This window comes from Bombus bifarius, unplaced genomic scaffold, assembly GCF_011952205.1.
Source record: "Bombus bifarius isolate JDL3187 unplaced genomic scaffold, Bbif_JDL3187 scf7180000007996, whole genome shotgun sequence".
Lineage (NCBI taxonomy): Eukaryota > Metazoa > Arthropoda > Insecta > Hymenoptera > Apidae > Bombus > Bombus bifarius.
This window is the reverse complement of record NW_022884376.1, coordinates 5,212,614-5,224,784: the sequence shown is the minus strand read 5'-3', so window position 1 is coordinate 5,224,784 and position 12,171 is coordinate 5,212,614.

Genomic DNA, 12,171 nt, shown 5'->3' with positions numbered 1-12,171 from the left:
GATGCAAATTGCTGTTCTTGCATCGCGTTTACGATCTAGTCAATAATTCAAATCGCACGACGGCCAGAATCTGAAACATCCCTTTCTCTGTTTTTCTTCCTATTGTTTGCCAGCAAGCTTCGTAAATAATTCAATTGCATGGGCGTCCACGCGGCAAAGACGAGAAATTTAACGACATTACACGACCACAAGTACGATAAGATTATCGAAGGCTGATCGAAATATTCAGATTTGCCGTTAATTTCCTCGAGGAAGAGCCGGACGACCGACTGATCTAGCGATTTCAGATTCACGGAGACTTCTCGCGGAACTTCGAAATTGCCTTTCTATTTCCGGTGTGGAAGCGTCGCGACGCCAATGCGAAAATATCTGAAATTCATGAATCTATCGGCAACGAGACGTGCCGGGTTTAAAATTCCAATCATATTCAAAATAAATAATCAAATATGCATTTCATCGATCGGTCCTGTTATTCGTTTATTTCGACCGCGTTTACGTAAGTTTAATTGAAAACCCCATCCAACTGGAATAAAACGTCTGAGAATCTATTCGTTCGAATGCACCACGATCCTATCCACTGAGAATCAGTAGTTCGTAGGATTTGTAGTTTGTAGGTGTTAAATACGTGTAATCCCTAAATGTCCTAAACTACTAGTAAACCCTATAATCTTTTGATATTTGTATAATCAATCTTCAATCTTGACAAACGTTAACGATAATTTTATCAAAGAAATGTACATACACATCTTGATGACTCGTGTGAACTATAATTTTCCGTATGTGATCGATAAACGCAATGATACTTATCAACGAGACTGTATAACGTAAGAAAGCAAGAACATTGCGAATATCGTCGAAAAACGGTTAGAAACTGCGAAATTTCACGTGTTTCGTGAAAATTCTTCCAACTATAACCACATTTTACTAATTCTTCCCTTTCTTTTTTTTTATGTCGTTTTCTTTTTGCGTCCAGGCTACGAACCAGCCATATTTTTCAGCAATAAACAACGAAAACTTTTATCCCGGCATGATATACAACGAGCGAAGTAAATGCGCACGTTGCCGTGCTCCGGAATACTTTATGAAAATACCGCGTTGCGATTCTGTAACCGAAGGAACGTTTGTTTAAACAACTCAGCGGTCGTTTGTTTGGCAAACGATACCGGAACGCTACCGGAAAACGAAAGCTTTAGGCTGAGAATTAATTCGATGATTGATATAATATTTAAAGAAAAAGCGATTATTTCCAGGGAGAAAGGGAATGTTTCTGAGAAATACAAATGTTCTATGAGGAAAATTTGTATCGGTTTAATTTCATCTATTCTATTGGTGGAATTCTTATGAAAAAATGATTATCATTAATGAATCGAAACGTCATACATGTCGCTGAGATAGTCTCAACCGAAAACAAATACGTAGATTTATCGCTTCATTTACTTCGTAACTTAAGAAAGTGCGATATCAGATACGAAAGTGTTAAATTCGACAAATTTGAAACCAGTTTTCGTTTCTCAAAGTAAAGATACCTGCTTTCGCTATTCTTCCAGTTATATTACACGAATCGAGAGAAGAAAATATTCCTTCGATGCTAATAAAAATTTAAAGATGTCCCACATTCGAAAGGCAAAAAAGGAAATGAAAAGGAAAAGGAAAGAGAATTACTTCAAAGCCAGCTATTTCACATACGGAAGGGAAATTCGAACCGGGAATGGAATATGATTCTTTTCGATACTTCTACGAGAAAAATTCCGGCATCTCGGGGATCGAGTCGTTCCTTTTAGAAATTCTTTCGTCGCCGCGCCGGTCGCCGGCAAGATAAGCCGGTGCGATGGAAGCGCCAGGCGGAAGCTACGCCTTCCTCTGGATCGCGCCACGTAAACCGTAGCAGATATGCAAATGCGTCGTCGCGGCCGCTTTCTGCTAATTCGTTTTGCGTACTCCGCGCTCGAAATGCGATTTCGCGCAAATTCCTCGTTGTTATCATTCATTTTCCTACGCGTTACGCCTTGTCTCGCTACTAAAAATCTCCTACGAACGATTACTACACGCGAAATATCAAACATACTCCTATTTGGCCTTAATTTGCGAGCAATCTTTCTACTGTGTATTAAAATGTTTATGTTTATGTTTACTGTGTTAAAATGGTGCGCCGCAATAACTACGTTGCTGAAATATAATTTTGAAGGGAATCGTTTTGTGTGAATTCTGGATATATGTAATTATTTACCAGTTGGTTAATAGGAACTTTGCATATGATGGATTTTACAATGGAAAATACACAATGATTCGTGTATCTTCCTAGCAGTTGTGAATGTTAACGTTTGAAAAGCGAACACACAGTGTGGAAGGGTTAAACTACAATAATTAAGCGGCTATAGTGTTTGGCGAACAGAGAACCGACGCGTTCCTGTAGATCTCCTCTGTTTTAAAAGCGACGGTTCGTTCTTCTGCGTCGTTCGTACTGTACTCTCAATCCTGACATTTGACTCTTTGCGACACAGAATACTTTCTAACAAGGAAAATGATTAGTTAATCGTGCAAGGTAATTTTCGCAGATAATTCGTATATTTAAACTGAAATCGAACCGTGTCCATTGTTAACTATAAATATAAATGTAATTATTTATGTAATTATTTATTTAAATATAAATGTAATTGAAACACGTCATGTTGAAAACACGTACCAGTGAGCAGCACCAGAAATCAAAAAGAATAGAAGAACAATTCTAGCGTTAACGAAGTGTCGGTCAGGCAAAGTAGGTCACACATGATCGGCCTGGTCGCTGCGAACCTATGCAAATGCGGCAGGTTTTTTCCGTCGCTTGCAGCTTTAACGGAGCGCGCACAGTGTACAAAGACAACTCGCTCGGGATCAAGTTACGTGATATGCTTGAATTCGCGAAAACGATACCTCCATGGGGACTCGACGTTATAAAAAATACCACGAAGAAACGAAACGAAGGAACGATAAACTAGAAAAAAAGATAAGGCGGAATGTGAAATTGTTTATATTTCCGTCGGTCAGAAGCAGCCGCCGAAAGATTAGCGAGCGCGACACGGCGATAAAACACGAGCGAAAGAATTATCGTTTCGATGGAAGGTAGAAATAAAATTCCAAGAGCCGCAAGAATAATGTCAAGAGATTGCGTAAAACAGAGGAATGATTCATCTGGAAACTGTAAATTACGATTTAATTACGTTCACGAGATTATCGAAGCGTTTATTCTCTTTGACAATCCGCACGTTCCCCGTTTCCCCTTCAGAAACTTCAGGGAACGTTATCCCGTTCGTTTGCTTTGTTCCCTGGCCCTTAATTAAAAACCGTTCGATCTACAGGAATACCGATTGTTCCCAGGGAAAATCCATTTTTGCTATCATTTTATCATTCGATTTTATCTACGCGCGCGCACACATTCTTTGGATCGTACGAGTTTGTACGTACTCGGTCGAACTAATTTTTGGGACAAATTGGGAGAGAAAGGCGTTAGTTGTTCGTGTATTTCTGATTGTACGGAACTAACGGGGATAATATAACAAGGAAGAAGGAGTAACAATACATAGCGAATTTCGTACCTCTTGATAAAATTTTAATTTCGATCCGAATTTAATTCTGAACTACCGATTACTAGTTTTCTTTATTTCGATTAAATTTCTAAAACAATACGATTGTAGTTTATTTCATTTTATGTATAAGTTCTTGCATTCGTTGAAAAACAGAATAATTGGAAGCTAACGTTTGATAATATACGTGGAGGTATTAATTGCACGGGAAATTCGTTTCGATTAAAAAAGACAAATTGAATTTCGAGGATTCGCAAATTAAATTTGTAAAACATTAGAAAGTTATTCAGTTACTGTGAATTTCCGATAAAAATGCATTAAAAGTCGTACATTAACTTTTTCACTCGAGAATAAATTTATATCATTCGCGTTTCAAAAATGTATCTTTTTAAGTGCATTTTCTGATTTATTTGTAATTCTGTTTTACATTCGGAGCAAAATAGATGATCGAACGTTTACTCACATTTTACACCGAATATTTCTGATGATTAAACGCGTATAAACGAGCCGAACAATGGTAGGATTTGCGTTTGCTCGTGTGTTCATTATTTACAGCGCTGATATTATAATCGTCAGCTCTTTTGTTATACGAGTCCCTAACATCCGCGGTTTGTTCGCGGATGTCTGTCATTTCTGCACAATGTGCCCGGCCTGTCCACTTTGTTCCGACTGAATAGGTACACGCGACGTTATTTTACGTGGAACCTAATTGGCGCCAGAAAATTACTACTGAAAGAATTCGCGGAATGTTCAAGTACCTACCTTGTAACCAGTTTTTTCCCCGAGTCCCTTTTCGAATTGCCATTTTTTACATACAGTGTATCGCATGAACAATTGGTTTCACATTCTTCAAAGTATTCCGGATAAGACTCCTATACGCGTACAAAGTAAATTATGCATCAGAATAATTTCTAATTTGTGCGTTAGTAGAAAGACCAATGCGTCCAAAAGTTCTATCTGCGTCTTATTTTTTGTTTCAACGGGCTGTTTTATTTTTTACGACAAACGCAACCAACGAACAGGCAATGCGAAACGATCGATCAACAGTCAACGGACAACAGCACTAAATTACAAAAAATAAGAATTCGTTCGACTCGCGATACAACTTGGAGCTGTATGGACTCGTTCAAATCTCAAACGATATCAAAACCAATCCTAGATCGTTTGATCCGGTCAGAAACTTACAGGAGATGCACAGTAGCAAAGAAAAGGGAGAATGCACGGAGAGGATGACGGAAGGTCCAGCACCGCGTAAAACTGTGAAGCGAGACCGACATCGTAATTTACTCTTTATGGCCAGACTTCGCTAAATCCCTTCTGGTATTCTCTACTACTCGCATACACACGGACTTCGCTTGTTTGTGACCATGTCTGCGCTACCTATTCTTCTCTATAAAATCGTGCGTCCAGGCATGTGTGTGTGTGTCTGTTTGTAAGGGTGACATCACGCGAGTAGTTTCAGTGAGAAAGGTGGAGTGAAGTACGAGGAGAAATAAACCGCGCGAGACGGGAAACATGATGGTTACCTAGCGAGAATAATGACCGGCGATTTTTGGTCGGAATTCGAATTTAAGTCGGAACACCAGGGTTGATGGTGTGGAGTGATCTGTTGTAGTTATAGTTCTCTCTATGGACTGCTGTATATCGGGAAGAATTTAAGGATTGGCCATATAACAAAGAGCTTTATTTTCGAAATATCGATGGTATTGGAACAGAACGACAGATTTTCAAGCAGACATTTCTACCTGGAATTCGAACTTAGATAAAGACGATACGGTCTGTTCGTTCTACGAACTGTAGCAAGCTCATAAAACGTAAGTATCGAAGATATAGTGGAAATTTTCGAATAGAAACATTCTTGATGAAAATTCGTAATTAAGGTGTGTAAAGTAACTTGTAGTGGTTACAGTTCGTTCTACAAACTAGGATAAGAACTCGAGATATAGCGCGGATCTTTATCTCGAACATTTTGCTAATACAGGAACAAGATTATGGATTATCCGATAGATAATGGAAGTACATGTAATTCGGTTTCAAGAGCGAGTAGGAAGGATTTCTAAGTTAAGAGACGTCGCAGTAGCAACGATGCTAGAATCGAGAGGCAATAGCAACGATATACGAATTGAGGGATCCGATATTCGAAGCGGAACACATAGCAGAAGTGTCGGTAAACTTGCGGAGGTTTCGTAACTATGAGCTTGATAGCGATCTCTCGAACTTTGTAAATTTGGTAGCTCAGATTTCGGATTTAAGAAACTACTGTTACCATTGCAGATACTCAAAGCAGGGATCCTAGTAGCGACAATTTCCAATTTCCAAATATTCAATGTATCCTGTTATCGATATTGGAGAACAGTTAGAGATTCTGGTTCTAGAGGTTTGATAACCGTAGAACCGCAAGATAAGATAGCAATTTAAAAGTTTTCTTTGTCCGCAACAGTAAGCGTGCATTATTTTTCTTCATTTAGATATTGCTTGCCTCGTTTGTTATTTACGAATATCTTTCGAATAATTATGGTGAAACACTTGAGATAATCAGTTCTTTATGGACTTGATAAATTTATTTTCAAAGGGGTTAAGCTGATGAATTCATCAGCGACGTATTTTTAAATTATTTTGGATTGGAAATCTTGAATAATCTAACAGCGACCGGGAGGAGATTTAGAAATCGTCCACTCGATAATTATCTATGGTACGATAATCTGTCTGAATTGAAGATTTCGAATGTCTAATAACAATTTGCAAACTTGCTGACACGAAATTGTCAATTGTCTAAAACTCCAAAATCTCTTCCGCCAATTATCCTCAGTTTAAAAAACCTGTCAACCTCGATTTTCTAAGCCAGAAACCCATCAAACTCTTTATATTCGACTCTAGAAACCACAAGATCTCACGCAAATGAACGACGCTCATAAAAATAAAAGTGCTAACGAACATTCGAAAAATGACTCGTGCAAAGTCTCGCTTCGCAGAAGCGCCGGTTATCGGTCGTCATTTTTCTAAGCAGAAAGAAACGTTCGATAGCCGAAGCCATAAAGGAGGTTGGAATTATCGAACAACGGTAAAGGTAAGCGATAAATTCGAAGCAGCAGCTCTAACTGCATCGCCCATTCGCCGGGTCTTTCCAATTTCTCAAACGACACCCCGAGCTTCGAGCCACCCCCTTTCATCCCTTATGTTCCTGTAATTCTTTCATCGAGTCGGCAACCCAGCGGAAGTTGCACGATCTTTACGACTTCCTCCTTTCCTCTTTTGAAAACTGCAGCCCTTCGTTACACTCGAACAAACTTCCATCTTGCATCCAAAGCTTCTTCGTCTCCGTGTATATAAGCTCGTGTTCCCTCTGGTCTGACGACTGCAAGAACGAGCCATAATTGCCGCCCGGTAATTAGCATGCATTGTTCCTGGCGGAGGGCCGGGCTTCTTAATGCAAACGTCAGAACAGTTTGATTTCACGACGAGAATAGGATTTCTGGCGAACCGTGAGACGGTGTCACGCATTCGAATTCGCTGGAATTCGTGTGAAGGGCTCGTGGAAGGCTCGGGAGAAAAGACTGGGCTTTGCTGATGCGATTTCTCGAGGAGCTTGTGAATAGCTTCGAGGCGAGCCTATTGTTTTCTTCGATGGCAGTAGGTTTGGCTTTCGCGAAACGGAATCATTCTACTTTTATCAAGGGTAGTTTACAACGTGAATTTTGCTGTTTCGTTTGTTCATTGTGACGGAAAGAAAAGTTTTTACAACTCGACAATTTTCCACTCCAATTTTCCACTCCATTTTATACACCAATAATGATTTAGAGAAATTCAACGATTTTACATTCCGATACTTACTACCCCGATTTTATACTCCGCTTTGTACAGTAGATAGAACTCAACAACAAGCTGGATAGACGATAAAAAAATGAATTAAAAAAAGGAAATGATTTCCCTCTTTACACGGTACGCTCTAATATTCCCACGAAAATGTAGAATCTTACCTGAAGCGAACCTCTCCTCGAAAACTGCGATAGCCTTCTGCAGTTTCTCCGAAGGTTGTATATGATATTTCCGGTAGTTTGCGTTGCGACGCGGTTCCCTATTATCCAAGGCTGGCTTTCGATCGCGCAGAGCGTTTTGTACTCGCGGCACGAAAGCCTCCTTACTCTTAATCCTTAATTAACCCCAATTCGAACCGATCCACGGCAAGTAGTTCCAGTTCAATTCGAACTTTAATCTGAACCTCGAGCGGCATTTCGAGTAACTAGCACAGAAACGGAGCGTCGTGTTTTCCCTCTTCCTATTTGGACACCGACGCGCCATCGACGAAACAATAGTTCCAACTTCGAAAACGGAAGAGCACCGGAAAAATATGCTTCGTCCGAGAACTCTGGTTTCCATGATATCGTGGGCTATTTAAAAGAATATACGGGACCTTTATCGCGGTATGATATTTTCGATCTTTTACGATATAGCGAGAAATGTACGAAAGCAAAACGTAGTTAGAATAGATCCAATGGTAATCCATTCTGACATTCGATTCTGCTGCCTAATTAACGTTAGTTATTCATCGAGGCTGATGCAATTCGCTTGCATATTGTATCGATTGTGGCATTGCTTTGACATAACATTGCTAATCACTATCGAGCTTCATGGTGTTCGGTAACAACCACGCTATCCTATCGTTCGCATGAAAATAGCGCTAGATATCGATATTTCCGCAAGATGAAAATTGAATTTCGTTAAATCAATCGATCGATTAATTAGACAACGAGAGAAAATTAGGAAATTGACAATCGCGTTACATCGAAGTATATCCGAGTAAGGTATTTCCATCGAGGTGTGATCGAAACTGTTGTTTGTTAAGAGGAAATCGTTAAGAGTAACAGCAATAATAAAATTATTACGGTGAATTTTTGTTTGACTATTTAATCTTCTTTTCCAAACCTTTGTACATCTCTTATCCTTTACATAAAAAAAAAAAAAAAAAAATCTTCAAAAATGTCCAACCCTATCCTTTCTATTTAATAGCTTTGTAACGCGCGTAGCCGGAATCTAAACACAACAGGATCCGAAATGGTGTCACAAGCGTCAGGAGGCTATATAGAGAGCACCATCCTCTCGATTTCGGATACTTTCGACGTGGCCACCGGGCCGTGGTCGATATAAATCCAAAGTTTCGTGGACACGAACGGGCCGGGATCGTCGGCGAATGTATTCCCGCGCGTTAGGAAATGGAACTGTTGCCCGCAAATACCTATCCACGGCCCTTAGTTTATGATACCACATTCTACAAGGCCGGGTAATATACGTACGGGAAGCGGGATAGTTGCAGCAGCGCGTACACCCGAAACTCGATAGCGCAATTCGATGCATTGATCCGCCAAAGCTTCGGGTAACTACGTATACACTGCACGACAGGCAAATAGTGTCTGTCTCTCGTGTTCAAAGACAAGAGATCAATCGATTCTGGGCATCGTACTCTCTCACGCTCTCTCTCTTTCTCTCTCTCTCTCTCTCTTCCTCTTTGCCCTCTCTCACTTTCCAACCCTATGTTGGAGCACGAGTCCCTAGCTCAGAGGAAGACTCACGTCGCCATCAATAATTCACTCTGTAATTAACTTCGGAGACGAAAGGATGATCTGAAAGCGTTGAAGTTTGGAGATAATTAGGCAGGCAGAAGTCTTTTCTTGTTTCAGTTGTTCGTAGTTGTTTCACCATATAATTAACCATAAGTAAGAAAATTTCTCGGTTATAGAGAGTGTTCGTTTCAATTGTATACTAAAGTTTATCCAAGCAGTATTTTTGTCGGTGTGAACGAACGTGAAACGAGTACGTAAAAATTCGAAACGTAGAATTCTAAATGGAAGCAACGCTATAAAATAATTTTCAAGGGAATCACGAAGAAGTGCAAATGTTGCAATTTCGAACGCTGAAAGATCGTCGATCGATGAATATTAAAAAATATTTGTGACCTATTGCCACGAGGTAAAGTGATATTACGCGATATATTAACGTGTAGTGGTACGTGTTTATACAATATCCGACATATTATCAACGAATTTCCTACCTAAGAGATCATTTCTATAAAACATCAGTTCCGAAATTACAACGCGGTCATAGCCATCGATGACGTGTCCCGACAGCCGTTTTTACAACATCAAAGAGCAAAGTTAATTTACTATTTCCAGATCTTGACGTTTCGCGCTCGAACGGGAGCGAACAAAATCAAGAGCAAACGATCGAACTCCCTAATTAAAGAGAGAAACATCGTGGAACACGCGTCGCTTACGCACTTTGATTCGTCTCTTTTGACAAGCAATCAGCTTTCGTCTTTCACCACTCTGAAACACCTCTTTGAGAGTGGCACAGACCATGTTGAAATGGACGGGGAGAGGGGAGAGGCGACCGAGGCTCTTTTGTAATTTAAATAAAGCGCGACCCGGCGCGATTTAACATTCTAATTGCACGGTCAGGTAAACCGACGAAACAGAATGTCGACTGTTTCACCATTCGAAACACGAGATCGAGTATCCTGGATACGCGAGGCGTGTAACGATATTTGTTTTTTCCTCTCTCGTATTCTCTCTTCTTTTTTATTCCGCCTCTAATCCTTTCGAAGTGCTTACAAGAGCTTGCAGAACGCGGCAAATCGATCGATCCTCCCCATCATTTCAAACCGTTTCACGAGTCTGACGCGACGGATCAGACGATCGTCCGACAATATTTTTGAACAAACGGATTCCCCTCGCCGGGCGATAACTTTCCACGCGTAATCCCGATTTCCATTATCTGCTTCCCCGTGAAAACGAAAAACCGGAGGATTCGTCTGTTTTCATAGATCTCTTCAAGATTGATTTATAACGTTGCTTTTAATGTTAATCGATAAGGGAGAAATTAGTTTCTTTTTTCTTCCGATTCGCGTGTTCTCTTCACATTCTTGTTTTATTGGACAAAGGGACTTTTAAAATCTTTTACCTTTAAAATCGAAGTGCCTTGCCTTTCTGCTTCTCTAAAAAGTTTTGCTTTTGTATCTTTTACCCTCGTTATTCTCGTTTTAATACAATACAAGGATTTTTATTGTCTTAGTTAGTTAGCCGTTAGATAGAGGAGAAATTGTTCCTTTTTTTTCATATTCTTATGTCATAATTTCAGTTCCATTTTAATAGACAAAGGGACTCCTTAATAACTTTTAAACGTCGAGTAATTTCACCGAATTTTCCATTCTATTTATTTTACGTGAGAGAATATTGTTATTTAAATATATTTCATGAATGAGCGAATTTCTAGAACGACGGCTGCGAACCACCCTCTGTATTAACTCCAAGAGTCACTTGTTTAGAGAAGAAATTCAGTGGCAGTTTAGGATATGAGGTTCGATTCCGGATGAAATACGAGTCTGGACGAATTCCAACGATACACCCGACTTTCCCGCATGAAACATCCATAGGGAATAAATAAGTCATAAAAACGTATTATCGTTTCGAAACACACTACTACATCCAATAAAATAAAACAATTCCGAAACGATTAAATAATTACTGCACCATTGAATTAAAACCATTGAATTATCAAAGTGTTTACAGCAAATGTCGACTGCAGCTGATATTCTTCGCGTTATTCATCTATTCTAGAAACGATATTTGAAGAATGTTGAATTTCTTTACTCGATTCTTTACTCGTGTTTATAAATTTTTACTGGAAATCTATTTCTAATATTAATTTTCCAATAAACGATCGCCCAAGAAAGAATTCTGGAAAACTATGATCAAGACACGTCAAGATCTTAATATCGATGAATTTCTCAAAAGACGAACGTTCCTTTATCGACTATCGCTGTCACGATAAATTTCCTAAATTGCCAGCGTTCTCTCGCATAATCGAACTAACATTATGAGCGAAACTTTACAAGTCTGCTACGGTACTAATAAGTTCTCTTGTAGATAGTGCAGTAACGAGTTAGACAGTAAACCAAACGATTTACACATTGCAAATTATCTAATTCTCCTATTTGACGTGTAATTATACAAATTTCTAAAAGCAGTGCGAAATTTCCAACCTGTCGATTCACTAATATTAATATTATCAGTAGATGAATCGCGATGCAAGAGAGCGGAAAAAACACGTGGACAAAGAATCTCCGTTGCAGCTGGTCGCTGAATCGAGGATCGCAAGCATCCGCTTGGTTTTGTTGGCGACGCGTCGCGAGGGCGCGATTTACTCTTTGAAACAGCTTCGGGGATAGAGAGAGCCGCGAGAGGCGGAGAGGTTTTATTAATGCTCTTCTCTCGTCGTACAATCGCGGGGAACCTATACCAGACACTCGAGCCATCGCGAGCATGTAAATTAATTTTCTGATCTGGACGTGTGTACCCGCCGGGCTGGATGGCTTTTGTGTCCCGCGCATCACCGTTTAAACTCGGCATCGATCGCGTCGTATGCGCCGACGGATCGCCCCATGGTTATTAAAACAATTGCTTAATACGCGTAACTGCGCAACGCGCGTTAAATAAATGATCACCCATCCTTCTCGCCAGGCTAAAGCTCCGGGCAAAAATCATTCTGCCCGTGTCCTGTCGATTTTGTTGGAAATTCATGAGCCATGGCCATCGAGCTACTGTGTTTGCGTTTCAAT